The sequence below is a fragment of the Haliaeetus albicilla genome, chromosome 6, assembly GCF_947461875.1.
Source record: "Haliaeetus albicilla chromosome 6, bHalAlb1.1, whole genome shotgun sequence".
In the NCBI taxonomy this organism is placed as follows: domain Eukaryota; kingdom Metazoa; phylum Chordata; class Aves; order Accipitriformes; family Accipitridae; genus Haliaeetus; species Haliaeetus albicilla.
The window spans coordinates 11,052,434-11,065,617 of record NC_091488.1 but is presented as its reverse complement, the minus strand read 5'-3'; the positions used below and the strand labels follow the sequence as shown (position 1 = coordinate 11,065,617).

At 41.7% G+C, this 13,184-nt stretch overlaps 2 long non-coding RNA genes across 2 annotated transcripts in view; both read left to right on the top strand.

The window, feature by feature from the left end:
- LOC138685580 (uncharacterized) overlaps nucleotides 1-1,271 on the top strand; it is a 122,885-nt gene extending 121,614 nt beyond the window's left edge. The window contains exons 2-3 of the long non-coding RNA XR_011324876.1: nucleotides 208-482; nucleotides 1,157-1,271. This is a non-coding gene — a long non-coding RNA (uncharacterized lncRNA). The remainder of the gene's footprint in view (nucleotides 1-207; nucleotides 483-1,156) is intronic.
- Nucleotides 1,272-2,717: 1,446 nt separating this feature from the next.
- Nucleotides 2,718-4,871, top strand: LOC138685579 (uncharacterized). The gene is made up of 2 exons (XR_011324875.1): nucleotides 2,718-3,159; nucleotides 3,983-4,871. It is a non-coding gene; the product is annotated as an uncharacterized lncRNA (long non-coding RNA).
- The last annotated feature ends 8,313 nt before the right edge of the window (nucleotides 4,872-13,184 follow it).

Sequence of the window (13,184 nt, the reverse complement as noted above, 5' to 3'; positions counted from 1 at the left end):
GCTCTAATGTTCCTTTTTTGCTCACGGCATTTGTATGGAGTGATAATCACTTGATAAGCCATGGATTTATGTAATAAATTAATTAGCTTTGCAGTGTTTCCTCCACACTCTGCCTGCCAGTCTGTCTCTACTGGGACTTGTTCGTTTTTTTCCAAACAGTTACAAATAGTTCTCAGTATCATTATTTTCTTTTGAATCATTTGTCAGGAAAATGTTTTCTCCTCTCCACACCAGAAGTGGATTTTCTCCTTGGTATTATTCTGGCCTGAGGCACAGGACTGGCATGATCTGGGTCTGCATCAGTGGTGGGTTCTCTGCATGCAAACACGCAGAGTTTAAAGCTCACTGGCTTACAGCAATGCAAGGATAGGGCCAGAAGCTTTGCCATTGGAAAAGGGTGCATCTTATCTTCATGAACAACTTGTGAGTCTTGCATCAAATATCAACAGGGCATGAGTTATCACATCTGAAGAAGTAATGCTGTGAGTTATAGAAAAACTATTTTCACGGCACTCTCCCTCCCATACTTCCTTTTTCCTCTCCTGAATGTATGCTGGAATTTGCATATGATATCAGGCCAGGATCTGTTTAATCTGAAGATGGTGTATATAACTTCTTGAAAAATATTTCTTGAACTTAATGAATTTGCATATTCTAATTTTCTTGATAAGTGTTCAGTCCATTTTAATCCTGCTAGAACAAAGAGTTCCAGAGAATAATTTTGTATTTGTGTTGTGTGAAAAAATGCACTCTTTTATTACACCTTATGGATTTTTATCATGTAATGTTTCCACTTTTTGAATGAGAGAATTGTTGAATAGGAGCACAGGGTATTTAATCTGTATTAGGGCCATCATATTGCAACCTCTAACACATTCCTTCTTATTTTGTCTTTAAATTAAATGGACCTAATCCTTTTTATCTTTTTGTATAGAAAATTCTTCATTCCTCTACTTATTTTAATTATTTTTTATCTGAATCCCCTCTGTTACTGTATTATCCTCTGTAAAAGCACTGACGAAAACTGAATGCAGCATCCCAGTTGGCAGTGTATTATTCATTTACCTATCACTTTATGCTGTTTATAATGTATTTTTCACCCAGTTTCTTATGCCTCATAATATATCATTTGCTGTTTTGGGTTTTTTTTGCACAGATGATATATTCTACGGAAGCTTTCCTGCAGAGCTGTCATCAGGAGTGATCCAGCCCTTTTCCGGAGTGTCACAGTTTATAAGTCAATAAAGTGTCTGTGGCTTTCCGATCGCTTCTACTAGTGGCCACTGGTTTTTATTCATCAGTATGTACCGGGCTGCCATTCAGCTGGCCTTGGTAGGGTCCTCACTAATTTTTGTCCTCAATTTTGGCCAATACTGTGTGTGCTCTGTGTGTGTGCTCTGTGTGTGTGCATGTGTGTGTTCTGCAGATGCTCCCACATAAAGCACATAGCCCTTTTTTGGGTTCATTCCCATCAATAACCCTGCTAGAAGACATAAGACACCCCGCCTCAATTTCTGCCAGGCCATCTCGGTTGTTTGTTCTTACCCTCCATTTCACGCCTCTATACCGTGCTCCAGTTGTCAGCGCAGAGCTGTTACCGGAGCTCATGCAGGCACATCTGAGCTGCCTTTGAACTTGTTAGCTCAGGTGAAGCTGGCAGCAGTAGGTATGTGGGAGGCTGCGAGCCCTCCTGGTTTGCACAGCCTCTCTTAGGTGGCTGTGATGATCTCCGTGCTGATACACCTACCCTCCTGCAGCACGGGAACTGTGCTGGCAAAAAATGACTTGCACAAAGCTCCTCAACTTTCAGCTGCACTTGTTAGTGCAACTTGTTCGTGGCCTTCGTACCTCAGCCATGAGGAGGTTGTTCTCTGGCATCCCTGTCTGCCAAGTGTGTTAAACAGCCTTTCTGGAAAAAAACACTTTATCAAAGGCTTTGGGATAGTTCTCGTGCATTATATCCACTGAGGTAACTCCACTGATTGCAGCTTTTTATAGGCCTCCATCTAACAAAAGTCATAATCAGTTGCTTAGTATTAAGCTGTTGCTAGTAGGATTTTTCCTGTGCTGAAATGCAAATGCCTGCTCCTATGCTGTACTCAGCGGCAGCTCTCTGTTTAAGTACTTGCCTGAAGAAGTAGGCTGTTTTATAGGATGTAAGTCTTTACATTTTAATTTCTGAAAAAGCTCCTTTCTGTAGCACGCAGAGCAGGTGCAGGTTCCACAGTCCTGTGCTACGAAGCCTACTTACTGGTAGGGGGAAATGTTGGCTGCACTATCTTTATAAACTCAGGCCAAAAGAGCATTCAGATTAAGCAATAACTTGAGCAAGATTAAGAGGAAGGGAGAGAACACATGGCCAATTAGTCACCAGAGGTACACACGTATGCATAAAGTAAATCCCCAACCTGTTATAGTAATGCACTTAGTTACTGGAAATGCAATACGAGCTTACTTTCACGAGCAAGGATGAAAGAACTTGTTTAACCTTTATACAGCATTTTCCACCCACACAGAAAAGTGACAGCAAATGCTTCGCATAGGTAAAAAACAAGTCAGCATTTGGGAGACTCCCGAACAAGAGACAGAGATACCTCCTTACCACTAAGTTTGTTCACTGAACTTGTAGCTATGTTTTCGATTTGTGCTGGAAAGTGTCAATAATTCAGGGAAGTTTTTGTTACTGCTGAGCGGTGCTTACACAGAGCGAAGGCCTTTTCTGCTTCTCACCCCACCAGCGAGCAGGTTGGGGGTGCCCAAAAAGTTGGGAGGGGACACAGCTGGGATAGGCGACCCCACCTGACCCAAGGGATATTCCAGACCTTATGACCTCTTGCTCAGCATATAAAGCTGGGGGAAGAAGAAGGAAGGGGGGGATGTTTGGAGTGACGGCGTTTGTCTTCCCAAGTAACTGTTACACATGATGGAGCCCTGCTTTCCTGGAGATGGCTGAACACCTGCCTGCATGGGAAGTGGTGAACGAATTCCTGGTTTTGCTTTGCTTGTGTGTGTGGCTTTTGCTTTTGTTGTTATCTCAACCCACAAGTATTCTCATTTTTACTCTTCTGATTCTCTTCCCCATCCCACCAGGGGGGAGCGAGCGAGTGGCTGTGCGGGGCTGGCTGGGGTTAAACCACGAAAACTTGCTACATGCTTAAGGTGGGTCACTTGAAACTTCTTGTTACTTATTTCTGGATCTTAATGACTCCGACACAGAAAGGGAACCCTTCAACCCTGTGCATAAAGCACTGGACCTGAAGCACTTGCTAGAAGGTATTTTATGGTTGTGTATGCAGTATAAAGTAAGGCTTTTGTGTTTAAATTGGGGAATATTTTACTTTCCAATGTGCTGCTGATTGAATCACTGGCACTGAAGAGGGATTTTCACAAGGTCAGTCATTAGCTGGCCTTTAACTAAGAGCATGAAGCCTTGGAACAGGAGTTTAAATGAGCATCACTGAGACAGCTAAGTAAGAAGCAAGCTGGAAGTGTCTACCTCTGTGCAACACCTGGGTGGGTTTCAGTCCGCTTCAGTGTCACCTAAAAAGTACTGCAGGATTTCTCAAGTTCGTTTCTAATCTTTGCAGAGCATCTCCATGCTGATATTTTGTGTTACTTTCAAAACAGGGTGGGGCTTAATTCCTGCATGTCCCAGCATACAACAAGCAAGGATTTGGGTTTAATCGATGGTTTTGACCTATGGGAACACACTTATTCCTCTTTCCTCCCTCCTGCCCCCCCCCAAAGTGTTTGAGAAGTAAACCCTGAAGTCCTGGGAGAAGTAGCACGTGTTTGTGAAGGGAGAAGGTGGGGGTGGCGGAGGTGGTGGAAGGAGTTCAATTTGTCAACACAACAGCCAGGAAGCAAGTTATTTATAACGCTTGTGGTGGAGAGGGGGCCAGCCCACATGTTTTTAAAAAAGAGTTCAGCTAATCACATGGTACAGCTAATTGTGTTATTTGTAAATATGTTTCACTTGCAGTCCTGGCGGACAGAGGGCGAGTGAAAAGAGGATCACGGCACAGGGCACGGCTGGTCTGGCTCGGGGGGTCTGCGCCTGGGTCCTGCCCCCACGCCACTGCCCAGCTCTCTCTGGACTTCAGCGGTGCTCCTGAAAAGGACTTTGCTATCCCTAGAGAAAGTATGAACAGAGGCACACAGGAACAGGCGCTTTCTCAGAATTCAAAAATTCTTTATGTAAAACATGGCTCTGACAATGCACAGCCTAAATTTTGAATGAGTTCCTAAACCACAGAATATCTCATTTTCAGCTGGGTTTCATGACTCTATCAAAGAGGAAGTTAACTGTGAGAAGCATATGACCATGAGACTATACTTGGCTGGACTGACATCAAAAGAAGTGATTTTTGGGCACACACAGATTTTTAAAATCACTGCTTCAGTACAGTCACATTTAGATTTTTTTTTTTTTCCAGTGTAGAGCATATAGTGAGCTATTCTTGTGGACTGAACGACATTCTAAGTCCCATGATGTATGCATGACACGGACTTGCCAGTGCTGCTACATTCCTTCAGTTCAACAGCCGTGTGAAAGCTGTATCATCCTGAGCTAAAAAAGGTCAAAAAACAGCTTTATCTCAAGAGAGATAGCCTGCAAATTAATGCCTGGCCATGCAAACTCAAATCACATGTGTGTGTATTTATATGTATATGTGTATATATATGCATACACACAAACAGATATATATACACAACAGCATTGTATTATTCAATACAGATATATTTTAATTTCATTTTCTTATAATAAAAAAATAAATAACACAAACAAGTCCATCTCCCCTTTTTTCCGTAAAGAGCAGTAAAAGAACTAAGCATATGAGATAGCAGATTAAATCTTGGGGAATACACAAGTGTTTGTGCCTTATTTTTGTATTTGGAAAAGTAGATAGAAGATACATTTTTAATCAAAAAAAAGACCCAGATAAAAACCCATACTCAGGTCTAGCTTGTTAAAAAAAAAAAGGCAAAAAGAGGGAAGTTGCAAGAGGTATTGCTGTAGCAACCTGCCTAAGTTACGTCCATTTACTGGTTAGAAAACTAAAATGACTTAAGGGCATGTCCTGCCCTTCTTACTCTGGAGTCCTCCCGCCGGGGTCCCGCCGCGCTCTGGCAGCTCAGCACTCGGAGGTCCGGCTGAGGACGTGGTACACACCATGCGGTGCAGAAACTTCACAGGTAGCGTGGAGTGAAATTTCAGGGTGAAATTCTGGCCCTATTGAGGTTGGAAGGTGTTTTGCAACTGGCTGCAATGGAGCCAGAATTTAATCCTCTTTCTCCAGAAAAGAAGCTAGGAACCACAATTAATACCAGGTACAGAGGTGCAGGAGTTTTATATCTTTTAGTATCAGGGATCTACTCTTGGCCTGGAGGATCACAGGATGAACCAGGAAAGGAAATGATGGCGCAAGAATCAGTGGCTATTTCACTGATTTCCTGGTGTTCCAGGGAGGTAGGAAATGAGGATCAGTAGTAATTTATACTTAACCTTGCTGGCAAGATTTACCAGAGTTCTCCCACAGCTGAGACTGAGAGAATATATTTGACAACTTTTGCTCTCATTAAAACAAAACAAAACAAAAGACATCCAACAGAAAACTTGGAAAGCTACATTTTGAAAGCAAAAAGTTTTAAAAGGAACAAACATTTGGAAAAGATCTTTTAGAAGACAAACACTTTGGTATCCTAAAATGCAGGACACCCTGTGCTCTTCCAGTACTGCATACAATGATGGAAATTGCTGCACCCTCAGCATCATCCTGAAGCATCTTAGTTCATAGTTAGCAGAACGTGACACCTGTATGGCACTAAAAGGAGTACTTACTTAAAAGTTACAGTTTGTATCCAGTCTGTGAAGTCTTACAAATAATGACAAATTAAATGGAATTCCTGTTAGATTAACACAGAGATGAAAACAGATATTGTAACAAGCAACTCTGTTTCACTTCTCAGGCCAATTAGACAGAACAGAAACCTATTTGGGGATGCATAGAGAGAGAAATTATATTTCCATTTTTAGTAATAATAATGGACTGTACAAACTTCCATTTCAGCCTTTAGTTTATTTTTTTAGTCTAATATTTATATTCCTGGATAGAGACAATGTATCAGCAAAAGCTGTCCGGGCCCTACAAAATGCAAAGTAACCTGGCTCTAAGTAAACGCCAAAGGTATCCCAGCCCATCATTCCCCACTAGATGATTTGTTCAGCATAACATAGTTTAGCTCTTCCCAGTGGAAGATAAATAATGTTTTCTCTGGGAAGTACAGGAGGCTTCTGCACCTTAATACTCTCCTGCATTTATATCAGGCTAATCTCTATGCTATGTCCTTGTGTTACCCAAAATAAGTGACAGCAAGCAACACCTTCTGGGTGTTCCAACTATAATTTCTGGCTGATATTTTTCCCAGGAATGAACTCAGGCAATCAAATCCCAGCGCTCCCCTCCAGTTCAGTTGTAATAATATAATTCTGTACTCTCAAAGCTGGATTATAATTTCTTGGGATTTTGCTTATGTTTTGAACCATGATCAACAAATGATAAATTTATATCATCTGCAGATACTATTAGTCTAATGTTATAATAGCTATGGCTAATTATTTAAATTGATTGCAAACAACTTTATGGGACTTTTTTCTGTAAATTTATTTTTAAATGATACATAATTATCTTAAACTAGGAAAAGAGTTTAAACTGGCAAGCAAACTGAGACAAATGTCTCAAAACCATGATCTGTTCTGGGAGAGGAAATGCTATAGTAAGACTGGCAGTGGATGAAACTTTAGATGATTTGTAGAGTGTATTTATACTGAAAGCCCATAATATCTTTAACAGCATTAGTCAATCCATTTCAAACTAGTCTGTCCTTTCGAATCTGAGTATGGATCCAAACAAGAAATCTGTGCTTCCCAAGTTTCAAAAATCTTTGGTTTCAAAATTCTGGTTTTCTATGCATTTTATGGACTTTGAGTAGAACTGGATCAAAAATTCCAGCGAGAGCAGTTTCAGCACCCGTGATCCATATGTGAAGCTGCGTGCTAGCATTGATCAGGCTGTGTTGCAAGCATTGTGAAACTTGAATATTTGTTTTGAAAAGGCACACATCCTGAAGCTGGAAAGTCTCAGCCATGTTTTTTGGTTAACAAATTATTTCCAGCACTAAAGCACTAACCTTTTTTTTTTTTTTTTTTTCTGTACAAAACATGGGTTTGATTTATTAATGGAAAATTATAATTAACCTCAAATTCATATTTTCTCATGTATATATTTGCAGGGTAGAGGTGGCATTTAATCAAGAAAGGAAGTGACCAGAGTTTTTCCTTCTCAACCTGCCAAGCCATGGCGCTGCCCGGCTGCCCTGCAGAAATCTCTCACGTCTCCCGTGCACCAGGCAGCGGTAAGTGAGCCCATTAGGTAGTTCTTCCTGCTCAGATGACCAGCTGGGTAACAGTTAATCCTGACATTTTAAACAGAACAGACAATTGAACAATAATTTCTACAGCTGTGAGAGAGTCCATTATGTCAAGGGACTGCATCTACAATGCACAATGGAATTGAATCTGGGGAGGATTTGAATAAAAAGCAGCTAAGCTGTGTGGAGGGACAACATGGAAGATCAAATGGAGTTGGGAGCACGAAGGCTTCCTTTGTATAAATATGAACATATGAAAAGAGATTGTGGATGGCACTAGAATTGCACAGGGGAGTGGACTCCTCGTGCACAGGCACTGTGGGCTAAGCTTCCCTGTCAGACTTGGATTTTGCCAAAAAGTGCAGCACAGCATGAGGAAGTTTCAGGCAGAGCTGAGAAGTTGCCGAGAAGCAACTCAGGAGGCCAAATATACTAAGACAGTATTAGATATCTAGAAGAGGCACACGTTATATTTTTTTTTTTTCATTTAATGGATCCTAGAATACAAACCCTCTGTTTGAGATAATCTGTCAAAGTAGATTTCAACCATGCTGTGCTAGCATCCTCAGAAAGTCCTTGCCTAGATGTTGGTTGATTGTTAATATTAAAAAAGGTGAGCACCTGGTAATGGACTGCAGGACACAGGCTAAAAACCATAATTCAAAACTATGTAACAATGGGCATTAGGCTGTTGGGTGAGCTGTACAGCACCCTGGTGTTGCATGACCCAGCCTAAAGAGAGATGTATGCAAACAAAACTTGCAGGTAGAGTCCTTAGAAGGCAAAGAGCACGTAAAACCACATCAAGGCCTCTGTGAGCTACTTCTAAAATGTTAACAAGCAGCTTGCTTAAAGAGCGGTGGCAATGATAAGAGAGGCAGAGATAGAGAACGTAATTGGCTAAAAATAATTTCACTGCCAGAATGCTCTTTTGAACTGCTTACTATAGCTTCACATCAAGTTATTTGCAATTTCAGGCTGTATTTAGCAAAGTTTCATTTGAAACAGAAAAAGAAGAGCACATATAATCCTGTATGTCTACTAAGTAAACAGTACTAGCTGACAAGAGGAAAATATGACTGGGCCAGCAGCGTTATCAGCTTTTAATCTTTTGGAAAAACTTAGAATGGGTGAAATGAGAGGGAGGGTGTGAAAGGTGTCTGATGGTATGTTACTGAATGAGGAGGGTGAGTGGGATGTAGCAGTTGTTTTTAATTTGTATTAATAAAAATGATTGCGAGCATGACTCACGTGGTGGTGATCTCCTTCCTGAGCTAAAAGGAAGAAGGGGAGCCAGTCCCACCTGCAGCCTGTCAGCTCCCATCACAGCTGTGGGGGTCAGTGGGCTACAGGGTTGCCGTCCCAGGTGAGAGGCTGAAGATGAGACTCTTGGAGGCATCACAACAGCCTGGCTTCAAAACAGCTGGTAAGATGCAGCATCTCACTGTGCTTGCAAAAAGCAGCTCCCAAAGTGCCTGGACCTTCCTGAGCTGAAATGGAACCCCAGGCGACGGCAGGGATATGCTGCTGGTGAGTGGCCCTTCAGCGCACCGCTAGCCCTGCCATCCTTTCACCCCTCCAGGCCAGGGTTTGCTCTCCCAGAGCAGGAAGATCAGATGGTCACGGTGCCCTGTGGCTCCTGAGAAATAATCTCTCCACTTTGGATCAGGCAGGACTCTGCTTTAATTAGACACAGTGGTATTGTTTGAAAAACCCTGCAACACATTGGCTATGGCTGATGTTAAGAGAAACTAGAGAATTATGAGACAAGGTCTCTCACGTATGGCTTTTTTTCATTGCTCCCTACGCAACCCAGTGCCTTCAGAGAGTAGCTGTGTTTGTTTATTATTGTTATTAGCTTTTATTAGATTCGATGCAACCTACCTCAGAGTGCACCCTGTTTTACAATTGCTGGTTTGACACCATTATTTGTACTGAGGAAAAGTTCAATATATTGTAGAAATTACTACAAAGTAAATTGTTATAGGATAAATTATTAAATTTTCTTATATAATATTTTAATAAATAATAACCAATTGTTGAAAAATATCAATTGTGAATACTTTTGCAGCTGGCTGGGGGCATAGCAAGTGATTTCAGCAGCTATGAAATGTTTACATTTGTGGTACCTATAGGAAAATGAAGGATTTTTTTTATACAAACTAAGCAATATCTTGATTCAGACACAGTTTTGAGGTGAAGATCAGTAGCGGCTCTAGCAATTGATTGACACTGCATCTACCTACCACAGTAGAAGAAACACTTTCTTTTTATAAATGTGAAAAACCTATAGAGATGTATGGTATTTGTTTGCCGTGCAATTAAATAGCTAATGTCAACATTTCAATTATCATCATTAGCCTTCAGCCTGAACACCCTACTGAGACCAATGGGATCAGCTTACAACCACACAGAGAGCCCTCGCTTCAGGCTGTTTGAAGAGTTGGCCATAATTCCCCGTGCCAGGCTCCTGTTCAGCTGATGTCTGGAAGGTTGCTTCCATCATGACAAAAGGCAGAGTCTGAAATAGGATGGAAATGGTGGTTTCGTTCCCAGCACAGTCCCGCTTTTTCCCACTGCAAACCAATTCCCAAAATTTCAGGTGCTGAGAGCTGTGATGACCACTTGCATTCACCGCCTTTCTTCAAACGAGAGCCCCGTCCCCCTGTTGTCAACTTCTTCCCCACACTCACTACAAACTTTCTCCTCTGTGCCTCTCCTGTACCCTCTATTCCCAAACCTCCTTTGCTCCCACGTCTTGTTGCACATCTGCGACACGGGGGCCCCGTCCTGCTTCAGAGCCCCGTGCGAGGGCCGGCTGCTGGCCCTGACCCAGGACCTGGTGCAGCCGCTGAGCTGAGCGAGGCTGCGACACACACGCAGGAACGTGCGTCTCCTGTGGGGTGCTTACCTGGGTCCTGCAGGACAGCCTGTGGCTCACCGTGGGGGCCAATGCCACCGCCTGTCCCCTGCTCCGTGCCGTGGTGTGATGCATGTCCGTGATCACGTCCCCTAGCCGAGCAAAGGCACGGTGATAAAGACGGTACTGTAGGTGGGGGAAGAACAGCAACTGCGAAAGGGGAAGGTGGCACATCCAAAGCAGAGTTGGTAGCTTTGTAAAGAGGCACAGCTGGCACCGGTAATGTAAACATCCAGATGGATTACCCAATACATCTCAAAGGTTTCATCAGGAAAAGGCAAGAAACACTGATTTCAAGAATGGAGCATTTAGAACAGTTTTGTCCTGTATGGCGAGACTATGCAGTCAGGAAAGCAGATGCGAAATCGCAGAATTTTATAAGGTACCTCACATTTATGCATCATATCTGAAGCTAGCACTTGGCTCACACACAGTCCAAGGACTCTTCCCAGCTAGGAAGATGCCGTCCACGAGAGAGCCAGGTGGTGGCCCAGTGCACCCAGCCTGCAGGCAGACCTGTGCGGGGGGAGCTCAGCGTGGCCCCAAACCTTCATTCAGGACGCCTGCTGCTTTTCCTCTTCTTCTTTCTCTGTGGCTTTTTTTCCCTAGCTCCCCTCCTGCGTGGGCGGGATGAGCATAGGCTGACTATATTTTGTGTATGTTTTAACACTGCCGGACTGGGCTGTTTGGGAGATTTTACGACATTACCGTTGCAGCCAGCTACCTGTTATATGAGGTGAGTAATCCAGATCGTCTGTAGCTGGGTGAAGAGATGGCCAGTGGCTCTGCATGAACCATTTGGGTTCTAGCTAGCCTCCTTGGTTCCAACTCAAAGCCAACTATGGATGAACAGCGTGGGTGTCTCTGCACTCTGCTTCCAACACCTGCACGACCCCAGTGCGCAACTTGTCCCAGTCCCTGATTCTAGAGAACGGAGAATTGCTTGTAGCGCAGAATTACACTGCGAGCGTTGTATTGGCAGGACTGCCAGTGTGGAGTATCAAGTTCAAAGTGACAATAACCTTTTTTTTTTTCCTTCTCTCTCTCTCTCTGTCTCTTTACCTTATGAGCATTTTTCTCATTTTACAGTCTAGCAAAACTGATGCAGAGGTAGTTCAGATGACTTATACAAAGTCACTCATCAGGAGAGTATCAGTCAAAATATAGACTAAGTTGTCTGAATCCCTTTATAAGCAGCTTTTGTCTCATATTTTGGCCTGACTTAGCATCATCTCGCATTCCAAGGAGTTTTGAGTATATACTGTCTTGAACAATGCATGACAGTGGCTGTGTGACATTTGCCAGACCCCTGAAAACTTAATGCAGAAATCTAGTAGTGATTCTGATGTGCTTTTATGTACACATCAAATCAAACCTCACTTCAGTATACAGTCACATTACAGTAAGTCAGATTTATCCCCATCATAACTCTGTTGGCTTTAATGAAGCGGCACCAGAAACCAGGTTTGTCTATGAAATGTTAAAATAAGTCTCAAACATGTTTTTTCAGGCCATGTGCAACTATTTTCCACAGTGGAAAGAGTACATTATTTGGCCATTGAATGAAATAGAGAAATAGAAACACCAATGGTTGAGTGTAATATTAAAGAAAGCAAGGTGTTTCTTCATCTGTTCTCTTCATGTGTTGAAGGAAAATGAACTGGCTGTGTTTAAAAATGTGGCCAAGCACATCTGAAGAATAATTAAGTAACATATAAAATGACTCAAGAAAAAAAACTAGGACATTTTTAGCATTGCTGGAAACCATGCTCTTAGACCAGAATTCACTTTAAATCCAGGCTGGGTTTTGAGGGGTTTGGTTGTTGGTTTCTGTTGGTTTTGTGTTTGGTTTTTTTTTTAAATCCAACTCAGATTTATCAGAACATGGCAAAAAAAAAAATCCTGTCCACAGCATTTTTCTCTCTGAGAGAGGTCACAATGGCAGAAATTTCACAAGAACAACTAGCATCATCAGATTTCCACTTTTCAATTGGTTTGGGGCCAAAATAGTCATTGATTTTTCACTTTCTGCTGGAGCTTGTAAATAATCATGGTGTCTTTTTTCTGCAATAATAAAACTAGTATGATACTAATTAAATACAACAAAACTAGTTCTGATCAATTTTTAATTTCTTCATCTTATCATTAAATATAGTCATGTCTATATTTTGCACATTCAGTCATATTTGAACTCGGATAAGATATCTTTAGTGAAATATTAAATAACTGGCAAAGATGTAGGGAGGATTTTTTGTGTACTATTATGAGTGGTAAAAACAAAGCAAATTGGTAAATGAGTATTCAATTCCTCTATTTAAATACCTGTCGAAAATAAGGTAAATAAAAATATATTTGACAGTGAATACGTCCAGTGGGAACACTTCCTTGTGTTTTACTTTATAGTGGCTAAACATTAAGTCAAGCCTTTAACTTGAATTTAATGTATTAAAGCAATAACAATCAAGGCACATGGCATTTCCTGGGAATTAATGACTGACTGGGAGAGTTGATGGGCCAATGTGAAGCTGAGGGCCATTAACCTCGGCTAGTCATTAATTTCCCTGAAAATTCCCTGTGCTGAAGTTGTTGGTGCTTTTAATAATCTTCTTATGTATTAAGTATATATATATAAACATTTTCCCTCCTGTCCAAGCAATTTTTAAAAAGACACCATAGGAAGGAGACATTTAGGCAATAATGCTGTTTCCCTTGGCTTTCCTGATAAATTAAAAAAGGAATGGCAAAATTAAAAAAGAAACAAACCCAAATCATTTTGGAAGCAAAATAGGAGTTCCGTAAATGAACACTATCTGAGGATTGTTTGAGAAGTCTA